The sequence below is a fragment of the Lynx canadensis genome, chromosome A2 (assembly GCF_007474595.2).
Source record: "Lynx canadensis isolate LIC74 chromosome A2, mLynCan4.pri.v2, whole genome shotgun sequence".
Taxonomy (NCBI): Eukaryota; Metazoa; Chordata; class Mammalia; order Carnivora; family Felidae; genus Lynx; species Lynx canadensis.
This window is the reverse complement of record NC_044304.2, coordinates 126,109,136-126,129,397: the sequence shown is the minus strand read 5'-3', so window position 1 is coordinate 126,129,397 and position 20,262 is coordinate 126,109,136. Positions and strand designations below refer to the sequence as shown.

The window sequence follows — 20,262 nt, the reverse complement described above, 5'->3', positions numbered from 1 at the left end:
CAGGGACCGGGGAGGAGGGAAAGGGGAGCTGTTGTTTAGTGGGTACAGGGTTTCAGTCGGGGATGTCCAAAAAGTTCTGAAGATCGATGGCGGTGATGGCTGCACGTTGATATAAATGTACTAAGATGCATGCCTATACATGGTTAAATTAATAAATTTTACGTTATGTACATTTCACCAAAAAAAATCTAAAAATCATGATAGCGGCTTCATGTAAGGAATATGAACAAATTCAGAGGAATATAAAGAAGAAAACAGTTGCCCATGTTTAGAATTAGTCTTCCCTCGATGTCCTTTTGATGATAACAAGCCAACAGCTAAATTCGCTGCTTATAAACATGGACGGCTCAGCTGCTCATCTGTTTACCACACAGTGATCAAGCCCTACAGTATGTGGGTGGCCGAGGGTACCCAGGACTGGGACATGGTCCCAGCCCAGGAGGAGCTCACAGCCTCTTGGAGGCCACAGTCAGACCACAGTCAGAATACAATGTGCAGGGTACCAAGTAGACAGGCCAAGATGCAGAGAGAAGCCTGGCCCTGGCAGAGAACAAGGAAGGCTTTCTGGAGGAGGGTCTGGCTAGCCTTGACCTGGGAGAAAGGCGACCCACAGAGGGACAGCAGAGGCAAAGGCACCAAGCATAGAGTAGGGGTGTGGAGTGTACACAACCCGCCCGTTTCCAGTTTAGGGGCCAGAGCTCTAGCCAGCAACTCAGATGAGAGAATTCAGAAGTGGATGCAGGATTTACAGGGAAGATATCTTCCCCTCATGGCATGCTGCTTTTGACATGTCTGTGGACACATGGAAGGACTCATCAGTACATGGACTCATCAGTACATGGAAGGAAGCATGAGAGCTCACTGAGATTGTTCAGGGAGTGGGCCAGCTTCCGATGGTACATGACGCTCCCTCCCCACTGAGCTCATCTGTTTATGGCCACTGGCCACTGTGTTCTCTACCTCCAGCCAACCTGCACGGGTTCTCCGGAGTAGAAATGTCCCCACTGCCCACCTATACCAGGAGCCTCCCTCCAAGGGGGTCATGCTCATGTTAAGATTCACCTTAATTTACAGAATTCTTTTTTTTTAACATTTATTCATTTTTGAGAGACAGAGAAATAGAGAGTGCAAGTGGGGGATGGGGCAGAGAGCGAGGGAGACACAGAACCTGAAGCAGGCTCCAGGCTCTGAGCTGTCAGCACAGAGGCCTGATGCGGGGCTCAAACCCAGGAGCTGTGAGATCATGACCTGAGCTGAAGTCGGATGCTTAACTGACTGAGCCACCCAGGCGCCCCCAGAATTCTTTACAGTATCTCCATATGACTAAGCAAGCACATCCAACCAAATGCAATGGTTTACATAAAAGCAACTCCAAGAAGCACAATAAAAGTTTTAAAGCTTATAAGACACTGTGACCACTGCTAACAATTTAGCAAATATAGGAGCTCAGAGGACTCTGGGCATTCCCTCTGCTCCAACCACACTGACTCTCCTTCATCTCTTGGACATTAGTTTTGTTGTTTGTCTGGCTTGGGTCTTGCGCAAGATCTTTCCAACACTGACGCTGGTATATTGTGTCATTCCGGGCCAGATGTGAAGGCCACGTCCTCTAAGCAGCATTCTCTGGACACCGAGGTCAAGCAGTGTCCCTGATGATCACATTTTATTTTCTTCAGTGCACTTGCTGATCTCTTAAAGCATTTATTTCTTGGGGTGCGCTTGCTTGTCTCTTTCCAAGCAGCATGGAAGCTCCTGGCACCTGGGGGCTCGAGGGTTTTCTCACTACTACATTTGCAATGTCTATCACTGGCACGTGGAAAGCACTCAAGGAACATTCACTGACCGACTAGCAGGGCCCAGTCGATATTACAGCTGACCCATTCCAGCTTGGATCTACTGGCCAGGCCTTAGTTTCTCCCTCTGAAACAGAATGCCTCAAACAAGAATACTGTGTGTGTTTTCCCTTGGTGACAGGCACAACATTCCTGTGCAAATGCCTGCCATTAATGGGACGTGCCTGGTGGCCGGTCAAAGTCACTGGCTACTCCTCAGCACATTCTGATTCCCAACACATGAATCTAAATTCCAGGCCACCAATTTGGATGGCGACTTACATGCTGGGTTAGGGATTTCCAGTTGCAGCTCAAGTTTCAGAAGCTTAAATTGCTTCTGAAATAAGCACTGGAAAATATTTCTACCAGAGGAAATTTTTCAGTGGTCTCTTGTTCCTGCCCTTATCCCTGGCTATGAAGTCTGACTCCAGATCAGATATCAGACATCCACCGAGTAGAGGAAAGGTTTAAATACTGTTAAGATCTTCAGCTCTCTTTTCCTCTCTGCTTGCAAAGATACTGCCCTCAAGCAACTGTAGAACATGAGCTGAAAATCAACAGTTTCAGGCTCTACAGGAAAATGAAATTAAAACAGGGGCGCCCGGGTGGCTCAGTCAGTTGAGTGTCCAACTCTTGATTTCAGCTCAGGTCATAATCCCAGGGTCATGGGATCAAGTCCTGCATTGGGCTCTGCAATGAGTGTGGAGTCTGCTTAAGTTTCTCTCTCTCTCCCTCTGCCCCTCCCCCACCACTCTCGCTCAAAAAAAAAAAAAAAAAATCAATGGATTCTCATTTAAGTCAAAGCCTGAAGGATTCCTGTTCTCATTGCCTTCCTTTGCTCTTGAATGGGGGTGGCAAGTATGTGGCATGCCTATTGCCCCTCCCCAACCCTCTCCACCTCTTTCCATAAACTCTGCCCCATTTAACTTAGACACAGGTTCAGGATCCTTCTCAACACTCCAGTGAGGCACAACCAATCTACTCAGGTTGGCACATGAGATTACACTGATTTAACATCTACTCTAAAACTAATACCAAAGGGTATTAACATATGGACGGGTCAGGAAAAAAACAGGGGCATCCCCACACTACTAAAATGCAGCACTGTGAGATGAGATTGCTTTACGGGCAGGGGGAGAAAAGATGGAGAGAAGGTGAAAGGACACTCAAATCCATACGGCTTGAGTTTCAAAATGGAAAGAACACATGCTAGTAAGTGAATGCTACAGCGGCTTGTAACATGGGATTTCTTCAGGGAGCTGTGGGGCTTTTTTCCTCCTTAGAGCTGTAGTCTTTAAGAGTATATGAGATGCTTCCTGTTATATAACTATTCCTAATGTTTTTTCTTACTTTATTGGAAACTCTCCAAGTTTGGGGTATTTATTTCAGTATTTATGGTATCAGATTCTTCTAACACATCAGATAGTCCCTGGGATGAAATGTCATTCATACCAAGGAGCAACAAACCCTTTTACCAAATCCTCCAACTGGCATTTCTTAGCCTCATCTCTCAGTCTGTTTTTTTTTTTAATTTTTCTTAATGTTTATTTATTTGGAAGGGGCAGAGAGAGGGAGACACAGAATCAGAAGCAGGCTCCAAGCTCCGAGCTGTCAGCACAGAGCCTGACACTGGGCTCTAACCCACGAATCCCAAGATCATGACCTGAGCTGAAGTCAGATGCTTAACCGACTGAGCCACCTAGGTGCCCCTCTCAGTCTGTTTTATTCCTCCCTCCCTCTCTCCCTTCTTCCTCCTCTCCCTCCTTCTATCCTTTTGCTACTTCCATGAATGTATATTGAATACCTCCTATATTTCAGAAACTGCCAGGCACCACAGTGACAGAGATGAACACATACTGTCTCTGCCCTCAAAGAGGCTAGGATTCTGCTTGGGCATGTGCTGGGGAGATGTGTCCCTGAGACTCTCCTGCTTCTGTGGACCGGCAGAGCTGGACTAAAGAGGACATATCTGTTGGGCTGCCTGGGGCTTGGCCAGCATCCTCTGAAAACAAAAGGGCTCCCATCAGATGGAATGACATACAATTTCTTTTTCTGCACTCCATTGAGAACAGAGGTAAATAACAAATGCAGCTGGCAGTGGCGATTTACTTAGAAAAATGACAACTTTATGGACAAGTTCTGAAGTCTAAATAGACGACACTTAGACCTAGAATGAATGCAATTAATGTTTGTTTAACTAAGCTATGAGGAGTAAGGTAATTGAGGGCAAGGTCTTATTCAGCTGGATAGAGCCTCGTACAGTGCGGTCTATCAAGGAACTAGAGGTGGCAATGGGGAAAGTGCCAGGTGACACCAAAAGCAGGGAAGAAAAGCAGTAAAGTTGAAGAGACAGAAGCTGGAGGGCACCTCTGCAGTCTCGGGTGGCTTAGGACTGCAGAATGAACCTTGATGGTCCCGAAAAGGCAGATAAGAGGCAGATAAGATAAAAGACAGATAGCTCTATGGGTGCTATAAAAACACTTAAAGGACAGCTCCCAACTATGCAGAAACTCATACAGCCAGAACAGATTATAGCCTGAAGGGGCATCAGAATCAAGAACTCACTCCAGCTCCCTTTCTCTGAGGATTTTGGCACTGAGTTTCCACTGCATTTGTGAAGTGACACATGATAGTGCACGAGACACAGCAGCATTCGATAAATGCATAAAGGATGGATATATAATATGGTGGAGCCATCCACCCACCACATGGATAAAATATTTAAGGGTTATGTATTATGCACCAGGCACTATTGGGCGCTGGGGATTCCGTGATGAGCAAGCGCAGCATCTGCCTTCAAACTCCTGAGTGTAATGGAGGAACCAGGTATGTACATCAGCCACGAGACGAGCACTCTCAAGGATGCCAGAAGGCCCTTTGGAAGGGCATTACACAAAGCTGGCAGGTCCCTGGGAAGTGACTTCTAGACCAACGCCTACAGGCTTGCAAGGCTGAGAGGTCGAGTGGGAGGAAAAGCATGAGCCAAGGAACCGGGGGACAGAGTGAACATGGCCCACCGCCACCCCAAGACTGAACACAGACCAGGGAACACAGGGGCAGGGAGGGTGGGATAGATGCTGAAAGATGATTCTGCAGAAACAAGTGAGACCAGGCCTGCTTAGAGGGTTTGTTAAGCCACTTAAGGAGTTTGGACCACACCTTTTTTTTTTTTAGTTTGAGAGAGAAAGAGAGAGACAGAGCGCAAGCAGAGGAGGGGCAGAGGGAGAGAGAGAATTCCAAGCAGGCTCCATGCTCAGTGCAGAGCCCGACTTGGGCCTCAATCCCACCACTGTGAGATCACCACCTGAGCCAATATCAACAGTCAGTTGCTTAACTGACTGAGCCAACCAGGTGCCCCTGGGATGAGCTAGGGCAGTGGTGTTGTAGAGGGCCCAAGACACTCAAGATGCCCAATAAAGGTATAAAAATGGCTCTGGTGTGAATGACTTGGGGTCGGGTCAGGTCAGGGTGGGGACAAGAGTGGAGGCAGTGAGACCTGAGCTCTGCACCCGGCATACCAGCCCAAATTGTCTCTGGGACAGGGAGCCAGACAAGTGAAGGACGGGTTTCCGCTTGCGTCTTCAGCATCTGAATCTCCGTGACAGCAGAAAGGACACTGCAGGCGGCCTTCCAGCAAGGGACAGGGGTCCCAAGAGCAGAATCGGGAGAGGAGGTGGAATCGCAGCCAGTGGCCACAGGTGATGACGACTCACTATCCACATGTCCCCCCACAGGACATGGGAGCCACTTAGGAACAGAAACTATGTCAACCCAGTTGTCTGAATGCTTCTCCTTTTTCTTTGAAGGAAGGCTCCACACTAACTTCCCCTGAACAAAGTAAGGGAGAGCTCTCTCTTGGTCATCAAATTTTAGAAGAGGCCATGGATGTTAGATGCAGACTTGTTTTCCCTGATGCTTTATTTTCTTCCACCATTAGCTCAGGGCTGGGCAAACACAGCAGACATCCGCCTCTGGATATTAGTGAGAACAGGCCACAGGGAGAAGGCAGGCTCTCAGGGAAGGCACTGCTTTTCTCAGATATGTCCTCTTCAGCATCTCCTCACATCGCCGCCAAGCACCTGCTCGCCATCTCATCCTTCCTTTCCAAAGCCAGGCGCTGAACTAGAACATCAGCACCAGATCAATCTATGTGGTATTTAGCTTGGGTAGCTGTTCTTGGCAGGTCTGAAAAAAGTGGTCTGCCAAACGGTGGGCAGGAAACTTCTCTGATGACAGTCTCATGGTTTCTGTGCTATTTAGGTTTTCAACTGCTTGAATCAATTACAGTAATTTCTATTTCTTACCAATTTCTTAGAATATTGACCAAACCATTCAGATTTTCAGATTTTGAGCACAGAATGGTACCAACCATCACTCTTAACTTAAAAACAACCTCTGCTTCTGTGCTTATGTCCTCTTCCTGGTTCTTTAATGCATGTAAATATTTTTTCTCATTTAAAAAAATTAGATTTGTGAGAAATCAGTCTACTTTGTTGGTCTTCTGGAAAAAATACCTCCAGGATTCATCAATCCTACCTTTTTTTTTTTCCTAATTAAGTAGGTCAACATTTACCTTCATTAATTCCTTTCTCCAAATGTCTACTGTTTTCTTTTGTTTCTCTATTTACCTTCTTGAGTGGGGTATTCATATTTATATTTCTTATATAAAAGCCATGAATTTTTCTCTATGTAAATATTCATCTTTGTTTCAAATTTCATTATGTACCTTCCTTGTTACCTTCCACCAAATCTACAGTTGCAATTTGGGTCTCTTATTGGAGCCCACGGTTCTTTGGATTGTATTTTTCTATCTCTAAGTAATTGGGATTCAAATTTTATCATTTTGTATTTTCTATAATTCTACTGCACTGAAGTTAAAGGAAGCACCCTGTACATTTTCTGTTTTTTAAAATCTCTTGATAATTTTTGCAGGGTCTATTTTATGATCCTTTTCTACTTCCTAGGTTTGAGTAGTTCTAGAACTTTTTTTTTTTTTTTTTTTTTGGATCTCCCAGTGTGTACCTTTAAGTTTTCATATTAGTGTGGGGGATTAGGGAAGGGCTCTGCAGTCAGTCTCCCTGGTGTACAAGCTTAAGGAACTTTAAGAATAGTAAGTGGGAGGCAGGGAAGGGACCTGGCATCCACCCCTGTGACCTTGACCAGAGATGACACAGGAGAAGTATTTAGCACACTGCTTAGCTCAGGGTAAACTACCATCAGTGGTGGATATTGGTACTAATATTGTTCAGAGCCTTTCTTTAGCTATTAATACTCCTCTAAAGATCAGAATAAAGAAAGAAACAGCTTTTTTGTGCTACCAACCCATTTCCAGACAAGCGCAACAAACCTTTATCTCCTGCTCTCCTTTTGATGTCATTTAACAATAGGCTACAGTTTACTTCTCAGGCAAGGTCACTTTGTCATTGTTCCATTCTATAGCTCTTCTTAAGGACAATTTCTGACACTCATATTTGCTTGATAACCAGACTTAAAATAATAATTTAAATTGCTCTCTACGTCTACTGATTCCTGGGCTTGTGCTACCTCTTCCTGAGCAGTATTTTGTTTTATCTCCCGAACTTCTACAACGTATCTTTAAAGTAAATTTTAAAGTAGGAGCCCCTGGGTGGCTCAGTCAATTGAGCGTTTGGCTCTTGATTTAGGCTCAGGTCATGATCCCAGGGTTGTGGGATCAAGCCCACGTTGGGCTCTGCACTGAGCATGCAGCCTGCTTTGGACGCGCGCGCGCTCTCTCTCTCTCTCTCTCCCTCTGCCCCTCTCTCCCACTCATGCTCTTCTCTTTCTAAAATAAAAATAAATTTAAAAAAATAATAAAGGAACGTGTTTATATGTTTTCCAAGCCCCTGCATGTCCGAGAATGTCTTTCTGATCAGCTTCATACACAAAAGACAACTCAGCTGAGTGTGAAATTGTTGGGTTACAACATAACTACCCAAACTGCATAGATGGTTTGCACACTTACTTGATAATCAGAAGAACTTTTAATGTGTCCTATTTACAGAACCCACCTGGGGAGGAGTGATAGAGGGGCTGGGAAAATACCTGAATTCAAAACAAGACAAAACAAAACTCTCAGCGTTCTAATCTTCCAACAGCTTCCATAGACATAGATTCTCTATTACAAAGAACAAGCCTAAAGTCAACCTGATTTTTGTTACCCTTTTCCCTGTTTGGATTCTTGTTAACTTCCCCATCCTCCTTCATCCTTGTTATTCCCTGTGTTTCCCAGGCTATGCCCAGATGGGGGCCTCTTTTCCATGACAATGTTCAGAATGTGGTGAGCCAGCGCCTAATTCTCACACCCAGTCTCTACGTAGCTCTGGGAGGTAGCTAATGCCAGATCACTGATCTCTGTAATCACCAACACCAACAATCTAAATATGGGCTATCGGTTTGGTTTTCCACATCTATAACCTTGTCTCTTCTTTTTCTTTTTCTTTCTTGTATTTTCCAGAATGATTTCTCAAAGTTTTTCCCCCCCATAACTCACATCACTGATTTGATTTCCCATAGCACTTGTATTAGTTTTCTGGGGCTGCTCTAACAAATTGTCACGAAGTTAGTGACTTAACACCACACACATTTCTTCTCTCACCATTCTGGAGGCCAGAAATCTCAAATCAGTATTACTAAACAGAAATCAAGGGGTCAGAGCAGCCCCAATCCCTCTGGAGGCTCTAGAGGGGCATGTATTCTTTGCCTCTTCCAGCTTCCGATGGTCGCCAGCGTCCGTGATGTGTCTCCATCTCCATGACCACTTGCCTTCTCTTCTATCAAATGTCCCCCTGCTTGTCTCTTAAGGACATTTGTGACTGCACTTAGGACAATTCAGTGTAATCTCCCCATCTTTCAAGATCCTTAACTTAATCACATCTGGAAAGTCTTTTTTTGCCCCATAAGGTAATAACATTTACAGGTTCCAGGAATTAGGACATGGATATCTTTTGGGGGTCCTTATGCAGCCTACCACACATTAATACTCTTTATACTCCTGTTGTTGGATTTTGTTTCCTCCAAACCCTTTCCTTATTTACTCCATCACTTTTTAAAACTTTATTTCTGTTGCCCTTTCCCATCAACACATACTTTCCTTATGTTTTTCTGCCCCTGTTCGAGAGAGGCCATGTCTTTTTGGAGTATGCTAAGGATGCCACACATTTCCCCAAAACTGTATTTTGTGGCCTGCTATAGATGATTTTCTGGGTCTTCCGAAGCTGCTGTCTTTATTCTGTTCTGCCGGACTTCTCCACAAAGTCCTTTTTTGTCTTATTCATCCATAAATAAGGAGAAGTTTGTCCTGACCGGTGATTGATTTTCAACAGACATTATGAGCAGACTGACAATGGTTCTGTTTTCTGCCCCTCTGTGTAAAGGATGAATCTCCTCCTCAGACCTGCTATGGAAGGGGACTGGCTGAGGGCATAGCTCCCAGCCACCTCAGAACCTTCACTCTAGTGAGGTTCACCTCCTCCTCTGAGACTCTCAATCAATCCAAGATCGGAAGCATCCTGTCTGCCAGCATGTGCAGCTGTCAGGGCACCTTGCCTGTAGCACTTTGCTTTTGGGGAGTAGATTTACTAGAATGCACTGAATTCACGCCAGTTTCCCCCTATTTCCCATCTGGTCATAGTCTGATGTTTTCTTTCTCTACTTGGCAATGGGGGAAAAAAACCCAAAGAGATGGCTCTACAAGGGCCCACATACGAGGCCAGTAACTGAGGATGGCAAAGAAAGGCTAACCAGTTGGAATTTGCTTTGAGTGCATGAGTCAGGAACTAATGATGAAAAAGGTATAAATTACTTTCTCACTTTTTTTCAGGCAGGGGTGGGGGGGTGGTGAGGAGGGGTCTCCTCTTGGTGACCCTTTGTGTCATAAGCAATGTCCCAGAAAGGCTCCCTGAGACCAGCACTGTCTGCCTCATCACTGTCATTGGTTGAGGCCTCCAAGATTCTGCCATTTGTCAGTCCTTCTCAGTTTTTGCTGGCCTGCGAGTTTTTGTTATTTTTCTGTGTCATAATGGCTGTCTCAGCCAAACCTTCCAGAGATGGGTCTCTGAAGGGCAGGATAATGTCTAGTCTCTTGTTTTTAGCAATTGGCTTGCTCAGTAAATGGAAAGACTGGCTCTTCCTCAAACTGCAGGGTTCTTCATGCCCCGCGTGGGGAAAAATATTCAAAAGACACCCATCTCCCTCAGTCAGATCTGGCTCTTCAGGGCTCCCAGAGCTTCAGGCTTCAGGGCTTCTGAGAACCTGGCAGGGTGCCCACAGGATAGAATCAGGATAGTACCTTCCAGAAATCTCTTCAAGCACAAACCAGTGGGATGGCCAGAAGTGAGGAAGCCTGATTTTAACTGAAAACAGCTGAAGATGATCAAACCCAAGACTGGACAAGCTAACAGTGGAAGTGAGGTTGGCTCCCAACTGGAGACTGGGAATCACTTTTCCATACCTGCGCTTTTTTCTCAGCAGCAAACTGCCTACTTAATGCCACTTTTTAAAAGGTTGAAACATTTAACCTATCTAAGGTCTGAAGCCCCACAGGAGAGCACATTAGAAAGTTAATAGCATGGTTTCACGGCACGAGAAAAAGCTACAGTAGACTGGGCAATTTTATTCATGGGGAATTTGGAAGAAAAGACACAGGAACAGACTGAAATGTTGACAGAATCAATGAACAGGAGAAAGGGATGTCGTTAATGGAATGTCTTCCAGACGTCAGGTATGGCACTAAGCCTTTACCACGTTATTTTCCTTAGACCTCAAAGTTTCCTTAGACCTCAAAGCTATGGTAGCCATAGCTGTGACAAACTGTAGACTCCAAAGCTAAAGAGTATTCAGGGATTGACTTGGCTTGTAATGCTACAATATTATGTTTTTTTACTCCTGGCTTTGGGATGTTTTACCCTCAACTGAAGACTCAGGGATTTCAACTCCTATTTTATAGCTTCAGAGAGATTCAGTGTCTTGTGAAAAATCCACACGAGGGCAGGGAATTGCACCCAGGTCTGTATGATTTAAAAGTGCTCTCCACTTTTTATTCATTCGACAAATGTTTACTGAGCACCTACTGTGTGCCAGGCACGTTTCTGGGCAGCAGAGATAGAGCAATGAACAAAACAAAATCTTTACTCTCGTGATGCTTCCATCTACTGAGGGGTAAGGAGTGGTGGTCTGCTGGCATATGTTTAGCCCCTGGCCCTAGGGGAGTGGGGCCTGGGGAGCCATAGCATTTGCCAATTTCCATGGTGTAAATACTACCATCAGAGCCCATTTCAGGCCACCAACTTGACATGACTAAACACAGAGACGGGAAGGGCACACCATCTCACACCAGCTCCGGCACATCATTGGTGAGGAGGGATCTGCAACAAATCAGTATTTCTATTATATTTATGATAGATTGAATATGTAATAAATTACATAATTATGTAATGTGCCTAGTGGTGATGAGTTTATAAAAATTAAACGGGGGTAAAGGAGTAGCAAGTGGCCAGGGTGCTGTGAGGAAATCAGGAACACTTATCCCATGAGATGACCTGGATCAGACACTGGATTTTTTCTCATCTGTAAAATCGGGATAATGATTCTAACTAGTTAATGGGGTCATCACAAGGATTCAATGAAATGGCAGCGATTGTAAAATGTTGCCTTCTAGTATATAATAGGTACTCGATAAATGAAAGCTATTAATATTGATCTGAACTGAGATGGAGATGACCTAGTACACAATTCTCATCTTCCTTAGAACTAATACGAATCTAAAGCTTTCATTTCATTCCTAAAAACCAAACTGGTATTTTAGCCACTTAAACAAGTTCTAAATGATTGAGCAACAACCTGGAAATGTTCCCATAAAGATGGAGTTGCTAAATTCGGATTTAATAATGCGAGGCCCTTTAACACTGCCATTGCAGTTTCCCTATTGTTATTATTGAACAATTTGATAAAATTCTTTAATAGCACTATAATTCCAGATCAATCCAGGCCACTCTCCCTCAAAGAAGTACAAAGGACGCCATAACTCTTCTTGAGCTGAGTAGACCACATAGTTTTGTTCTCCTTCATCCTCTAAACCGAAAACAAAAAGATACACAGATAATAAGTAAAACATATACTATAGAATTGGCTCTTAAACTTGCTCAAAGCCCTAACAGTCACATAGGATGCAAGTCTCTTGACAAAAGGGTAAAGACTAGAACCCCCCCCCCGCAAAGATAAAATTGTATAAAAATGTTGAAAAGAAATTAAATGTTAAGTTATTTTAAATTGAAGAGTGAAACTTTTCCCTCAAACTGAGAAAAATTATCAACTACTTTTATCATTTCTTTAAGAACTGAGGTACAGTAATAGGTTCATTATCAGGACAGAGGATTAAAGGAGAAAGGAAAAAAACTTTCTTCTTAGCCTGCCATCTGTCGTGCACAGAGCCAGGTGCCCCACAAACACCCCCAGTTTGTCTGCCCATCGCAAAGACCTGGCGTCATAAGCTCTGCTTTAGAGCTCTGCTGGAGCGAAGCCATCATTCAAACCCAGGGCTCGGGGCCCTGACTGGTACCTCTTGATTTCATTCCAAATTCCCACACTGGTGTCACATCCAACTGGTTAATGATGGAGCCTTAGAACTTGGATGAGGTTCTTGTTGGGTCATTCTTACCCCACGTGGTTATGATAATGCAGGCCCAGATGTCCCTAAACCAAGGGAGCTCTCAAATTGGTACTGTTCCTTCTCTAATCCAAATGACCTGGGGATTTCTTGGAACTCATACCTTCCTCCTTAATTTATTTCAATACACTTCTGCCCAAGAAGGAGCCATCTGACCAAGACCATTCAGAAAATGCTGCAGATATCATTTGAAGAGGTTTTCCTTCAGAAAGAAGTACTTTCACCACACTCCTCTCCAGTTGCTTTTCCTAAATCCTCTTTGGTTGCTCCTTGGCTTTCACTGGGGGAAGGTAAAAGCAGTAATCAGATAAAATGAGTTTCCTGCAGTCTTCCCCTAGCAGCTCCTTCAGAAGCATGTGGGATATACTTTGAAGGGTGATCTTGTCTTCCCTTTCCATTCACAAAGCTTCCTTCCAACATTTAAATTTTTTTTTTAATGTTTTATTTTTGAGAGACAGAGAGACAGACAGACAGAGTGTGAGTGGAGGAGGAACAGAGAGAGAGGGAGACACAGAATCTGAACAATGCAGGCTCCAGTCTCTGAGCTGACAGCAGAGTCTGACACAGGGCTCAAACCCACGAACTGCGAGATCATGACCTAAGCCAAAGTCAGATGCTTAACCAACTGAGCCACCCAGGGGCCCCATAATCTTTTTTGCATTATATGTATTTCCTTATATGAATCAAATCCTGTGAGGATGGAAGTAAGCAACACACACACACACACACACACACACACACACACACACTTTTCTTTTTCTTTTCTTTTCTTTTTTTTTTTTTTTTTTTTATTATTACTGGCCAGCTATCATGTCAATAATTATAGGTTTGGGGTTTTTTTTTTTGGTCCCCACCCTTCTTGTATTTTGGGATTCACGGGGGATTCCTTGTTACCTAGTTTTTTCTGTAAATGCCCACAAGTTTAGGTTTTGCCAACTAGTTGCTCTTTTTGCTCCTATATTTTCATTATGAAAATTTTCGAACCTTCAGGAATATTCAGAGAACTCTACAGCAAACACCTATCACCCACATTTTATAATTGTTAGCATTTTCACTCTATTCGCTTTATCACACATCTGTCCTTCCAACCATCCACCCACCTACCTTTTATTATTATTTTTTAACACATTTCAAAGTAAGCTACCACCCCATGATTTGTCTGGTATTTCACACAAAGGCTGGCTTCAAAGTAATTCCTCTCATTTTCAACTGAACCACTCCCTGCAGACTCCTAGAGCCCAGTGTGAAAGCCCACCCTTGGACTCTACTGAAGATCCCTTGGTATGAAGGCCTGCTCTCCAGGCCTTTCTCAAGGCTCCCTGGGAAGCTTTCATTAACCAAAGGCCCTCTCACCCTGGGTTAAATCACCACTGTCCCCGCCCACCCCAGCTTCAACTCCTCCACCTTTTAATGTTTCCATCAAGCCACCATGAAATGAATATTTCTAAAGCTCAACTTCACATTTGATCACATATTTTCAGCCAGGAAAAGAGTGCTATCTTCACACAGTACTCAGTATAAATGATTCCTCTTGGTGCACTTCAAAACCAAAGGACACGGGCTTTTCTCATGGCCGTGTCAGCCCACTGACAATGTCTTAGAACCCACCAGAGTGGTATGCCCAAGGAGGCTTATTTGCTGCTGTTTTCAACTATGCACTGGCATCGTCATAAGAACTTAGTTACTGGGAAAAAGAAAGAGTGCTTAACTGAATGTTCAAGAGAAAAAAAATTCCCCTTTCAAGAACATACTAGAAATTAGAAAATCATCTAACACAATGCAGGGTCTGTGATTCCAACTTAAGGCTCCAGCCAAAATTTTTCATCTGGCTTCAGTGTTAACCTTTCACCTCTTAGCAAGGCTCCTCTTCCTTTTAGGCCAGACAAAATTCACCCCTGGGTTTTGTCAGAAGCAATGGCCTCATTAATCAGCTTAAAAAGCAAACAGTCATCCCTCCTTGTAATGCAAACCAGCCAGTAAGATTCTTTGAGCAGGGAGTTGTTTAAAGCAGCAATTATGAGGGCATATTTCACAGGAATCTTTTATTTTATGTTTTTAAAGAAGTCATTTACAAAGCACATATTTATTGAAAAAATTTAGAAAAATACAAAAAGAGAGAGAGAAAAGAAACAATAACCATAATCCTACTACCTAGGAATTACCATTAATTTCTTCATGTATATCCATTTAGACTTGAGCAAAATGAATACATACATTTTGTGAAATTGGGACTATATTGTCCATGCTGTTTCTATTATTTTTAAATTACCCTTACATTATAAATTATTGTCATTATTATGAATTGCCATGATTTCATATCATTAAGTATTATTTGATGTAATTTTAATGGAGACATATAAAGAGATATAAATATATATATGCTATACTTAATAATTTTTGCTGGACATAAAAGCTGTCACAGTGAGAATAGCTTGGCCTACAGTGTGCCACTTTGGCATGTGGATTGTTTTGAGCTAAAGGCTATCAAGAGTCAGCAGATTCAAGAAAAACTTTTACTTTTCCCTTAACTACCAAAAAGAATTTAGATATGGAGCCTGGTCCAGAAAGAGAGTTATTACCGCAGATAACTTTTCATGTGAATGACCCATCTGTAGGGCAGAGCAAACAGCTAATTATCAAACACCTGTTTTTGTCCTGCATCCTTTGGTCTGTGAATCACTCTCCTCCCCTTTGAAGCCCCAGGTCCCTAGCCCATTCCTTAGCTCAGGATGGCATATAAGCCTCAATTGCCAGACTTGCCCTTGGGTCTCGTATTTTTATGGGGCTCTCATTGGTGTGAAATTAAAATGTTGTTTTTCTCCTATTAATCTATTTTATGTCAACTTAATTATTAGATCAGCTGAAGAACCTAGAAGGGTAGAATAAAATTTTTTCCACCCCAGCAGCTGTTTCAATTTTTTTCACTATTCTAATTATCACTTGGTGAACAATTCTGAACATACTACTTTCTGCATAACTTTAGCTGTTTCAAACAATAAATTTCCAGGAGGTCAAGGGCTATGTGTATTTTTAAGATTTTAAATAACTTTTGCAAAATTGCTTGGCAGATTTAGACTTCTACTAGCAGTTTTATGACCCACTCCCTTACCCTGTATAATTTATGTAAAAACTCCCTAATCCAATAGATGGAAAAGCTGTTATTAAGCTGTTTAAATTTACATTTATTTGACTATCAGAGAAACTGAACATTTTAATTTTCTTTCATCAGAGCCAGTGAGTGATGGCGAGGGAGGGGGGCAGTCCCAAGGAAATGTCTTCCAGCACCTGTGAGTCACATTGGAAGGCCTGGTATAGGGATGGGGGGTGGGGCTCAGCAGCCCTGTGCAGGGTAATCAAGGAACAACCAAACCTCTAGACCCTAGTGGAAGTTCTGAAACCATTTCTCTCCTTCCTCTCCTTTGTTAATTGGATCTATTTCTCTGGAGACACTAGGACAGGAATATACAGGGATTTTAAATTCCCAAAAATTCTTGGTAAATAACTACTATCAATATTTTGCCCAAAAAAAGTTTTGCATAGGGGCATAACAGCTGGAAGAAGTATGATGAAAGCCTACTTACTGGAGAAAGAGTATAAAAAGTGTATTTGGAAACATTTACTTGTTGGCTCAAAATCATATGGGTAAACCAGAACCAGAACTGAGGGCTCCCATCTTCCCCATGGTTTTGGAAGCAGCAGAAGAGGTAGCTATACAAGTGTGCGAAATGCAAAAAATTTAGTTAGATTGGACATAGGTCTGCAGTCTGCGGGGAAGCCACCGGTTTTCCAGAAGGGGAGAGGGTGCTCCTGAGGGGCATCACACGTACTGCTCTGGCCTCCCACCTGGGAATAACCCCAACATCAGGGAATGGAGCCAGTCATGGCTCCCCAGGATCTAACCACAACACTGCACTCAACAGGGCAGAACAAACTGGAACACAAATCCCAGGCTCCCAAAATGTCACATCTACAAGCCTTCAAAAGTTGAGTATCGCAATGCAGGGACAAATGGCACTTACTCTTTGCTGAGAGCCTTGGTTCCCTGTAAAACTTCAACCTCTGGTTTCTAGATTCAGCTTCAGATGTGCGGGGATCTGGCTGGTCTCTGGATATCTGTCCCTCTGAATTATGAAGGGGAGAAAACCCCCTCTATCTCTCTAGCAATTAATGTTTTCTGCTGGGTGTCCGTTCTACAAACTGCAGCTAAAAAGTTAAGTCCCTTAAAAGTAACAGCAGCAGCCACCACTGCTGAACTTTTATCTCCCAGGAATCCCAAGATGCACTAGGAGCTTGGTGTCCCAGCAGGGTGCCGAGTCACAGTGAGGACAGCGGCTAGTGGGCTGCGACTGGTTTTTGTTAAACAACAGCATCTCACCCTGTATCTTCAAAGCAATAGGTCCCAGACACCACCACTATGAATTCCAGCTGCTGAGTGTGAAACCTTATCCTCCAGCCTGCAATTCAGGCCCCTCCAGTTCTTAACTGTCTTTAATTTAAAATGCTGAATTCAGGGAGACCGAGAGGTCCCCTCCCCTGCCCTCTCTCTTCCCCTCACCCCTTACTAGCTGGCTCAGAGCCTCCTGTGTGGTGGAGTCAGGCCCAGAAAGCTGCCTGGGATCCCTGCAGAAACTGCTGGATAACTTGGACTTTATCAGCCCAGTTCTCAGGGAATTCCAAAGTAGGTTTTAAGTTGACAACTTCAAAATCTCTTCCAGGGAGCAGGCAGGAAGAAAACAGACATCCCTGCTCTTGGAGGTTCCTGCATAAATGTCAGTGGAGTGAGTTAATTTCCAAGAAGCGCTGGCTTGTGTTTTGCAGTTAGCACAGTAGTTCTTGAGCTGTAGTGTTAAAACAGACTGGGACCCCAGCCTGGAGTTTTCCATTTAAGTAGGTCTGAGAGGGAGCCTGAGAATTTGCATTTCCAACAAGTTCCCAGGAGAGGCAGGTGCTGCCAGACTGGGAACCTTACTTTAAGAAGCACTGAATCAGAACATGATATCTGACGAGGAATGCCACTTAGGTGAAGACTTCAACTTTACATGGCAGACATCTGAGGTTTCCTTAACTGGACTCAGCGAGGAGGGCTCTCCGGGGAGACTCTTGGGTGGCTTGGTGGGGATGCAAAATAGGACTATCACTTTGTTTCTCAAAGTCGGATATCTGTTTTCTGTGGACACTCAGTTTGAAAAACCAAAGCCCAGCTGACCTTGAGCCATGATGCCCATTTACTGCATGGCCTCCTCTTTCTTATGGTTCATTCCATCTTCTTTCCTATCCTTGCCAGTCAGAAGAGCTCCTAGGCCACTTTTCCAAAACCAATTCACTCACCTGTGCTCTTAAAAGACCAATCACATTCTCTTTCCCCGGATCTGCTTCCACTCTTTCTAGAACCCATCTTTCTCCACCTCTAGCCACTGCATGGTACTGGTGCCTGCTCCCTCCTTGAAACCCTTCTCCAGAAATGCTGCTGGACCCCCAACACCTTCTCTGAATCCTTCTTACACATTTATTCTCTGGCTTGCTTGCAGCGTATGCTTTCACTCACTCATCCTCCCAGAAAACCCGGGGCCAGACCACAGTGATTAACAGCAGTGGGCAAGATGGGGCTTTGCTCTGCTGTCATGCAGTTGACAATTCAGTGGGGCCACTCCCACGGACAAACTGACTATACCAGTGGTCGTTTCACTACAAACATGCCAAGTGCTCCAAAAGAAAAGCACAGAGTGCTGAAAGTACTTACAAAGGGGTGCAGGGGGGTGGGTAACCTAGTCTGGGGCCAGGGCAGGGAAGGCCTCCTGAGTGAAGCCACACTGAACAGTGTCTGGAATTGGAACTGGCCTGGCACTTGTCTTCCAGGGCCTTAAATGTTGGGTCTAAACATATTTTCAAGGATCCTAATCATATTTTCTCTCTCACAGTGACTAGCAGTGATTTAAAAAAAAAAAAATATTTCTCTCTCCAGTACCCACTTCCCCTCTTCATTCCACTTCTGTATTTCCAACATCTGCTGGACTCTCACTACAATGTCCCAGCGGGACCTCAGACTCAACACGTTAAATGAGATGTTCGCCAGCCAAGCCGCTCTACATCCCCTTCCCCCATCTTAGACATATCCAATCAAGGCCTGCGCGTCATTATTCTTGAACCCGCCTACTCCCTGCCACGTCCACCACCTAAAAAGCCCACCAATACAGGCTAACTCTGTCCATCCAACCATCTTCTGAATTCATCTCCTGTCATATGTTAGGTTCTCCAAAGCCATAACCATACTTTCCTAATTCAATGTATATTTTTTGCTTATAATAAAACACATACTCATTATAGAAAATTTTGAAAATACACAGAAAGAAATTAGAAAATAACCACCCATAACATTCTTATTTCCACATGTGCATGTGGTTTTGTATGTCTTATATTTAGAAATGGCAATCATAGTATGAACATATACAGTAGACTGCTACACTGGTGAGTCCCTCAGAAGATTCCTTTTTATGAAAGACCCACACTGAGGGGCACCGGGGTGGCTCAGTCAGTTGGGCACCTGAGTCTTGATTCCAACTCAGGTCATGATCTCACGGTCCATGGGATTGATCCCCAAGTTGGGTTCCTCACTGACAGTGTGGAGTCTGCTTGGGATTACCTCTTTTCTCTTACTCTCTCTCTGCCCCTCCCCTGCTCACACACTCTCTCTCTCTCTCAAAATAAAATAAATAAACTTAAAAAAAAAAGATCCATATGGATAATCTAAGGCAGGTGTTATGGGTTGAATTGTGCCCCTCAAAATCTAAATATTGATCCCCAATAAGGGGATTAAGTTATAAGGAGGTCATAGTGTAGCCCTAATCCAATATGGGAGGGGGGGTTCCTTATAAGAAGAAGAAATTTGGATACAGACAGCTACAGAGGGAAGACCATGTGAAGACACAGGGAGATGACAGTCATCTACAAACCTTGGAGACAGGCCTTAGAAGAAACCAACCCTGGGAACACCTTGATCTCAGACTTTTAGCCCCTGGAACTGTGAGAAAATAAATTTCTGTTGTTTAAGCTGCCCAGTCTGTGGTACTTTGCTGTGACAGCCCTTACCATATCTGCAAAATGGGACTAAACACTCCCGTTACTCATGATAAAATAGAAAGTTATTTGGCCAGGATCCAGAACATCCAGATCCTTAACCAGTCCTTTCCTGTGGCCACAGCCACCCACAAGTCCCAAAAGGGACAGCACCAGCCCAAGGAGTACATTAATTCCTGGGCCAGGCATGACCCACAAACCACATGCAGCCTCCTACAAACCCACCCTGAACACACGTAGCCCACAATAATTCCTCCGGCCTGCGGCATTTAGTGGTGACTCTTAACAGCCTTGCATTAAAATGCAGTAACAGGAAAGGATCAGAAACTGACACTAGGTGGCTTGAAAACCACCAACAGCAGGAAGGAAGAATCCTGCCATGGGCACCCAGGACAGACATCACCAATCAACAATGACACAAATATGCTAAGATCAGGCTTGGTCTTAAAATCCTTCTCTCAGTGTTCAAGCAGCTCCCAGGAAGGAACTAGAGCTGGCAATGAGAAAGGCACCGTGGGCTTACAGAGCATCTTTCTATAGAACGAGATGCTGTAACAGCTACATGAATTAGGTTTCTACAAAACAGCCAGTATAATAAATGAGTAAATGGCCTTTCGTTTAATCAGACCTAGGATCAAGGCCGAATGTGAGATAGCTAAAGCAAACACTTAG

At 43.9% G+C, this 20,262-nt stretch overlaps 1 protein-coding gene across 1 annotated transcript in view; it reads right to left on the bottom strand.

Moving 5' to 3' along the window:
• Nucleotides 1-20,262, bottom strand: part of EEPD1 (endonuclease/exonuclease/phosphatase family domain containing 1) — a 111,990-nt gene that overhangs the window by 43,330 nt on the left and 48,398 nt on the right. The gene's annotated exons all lie outside the window — the stretch shown is intronic.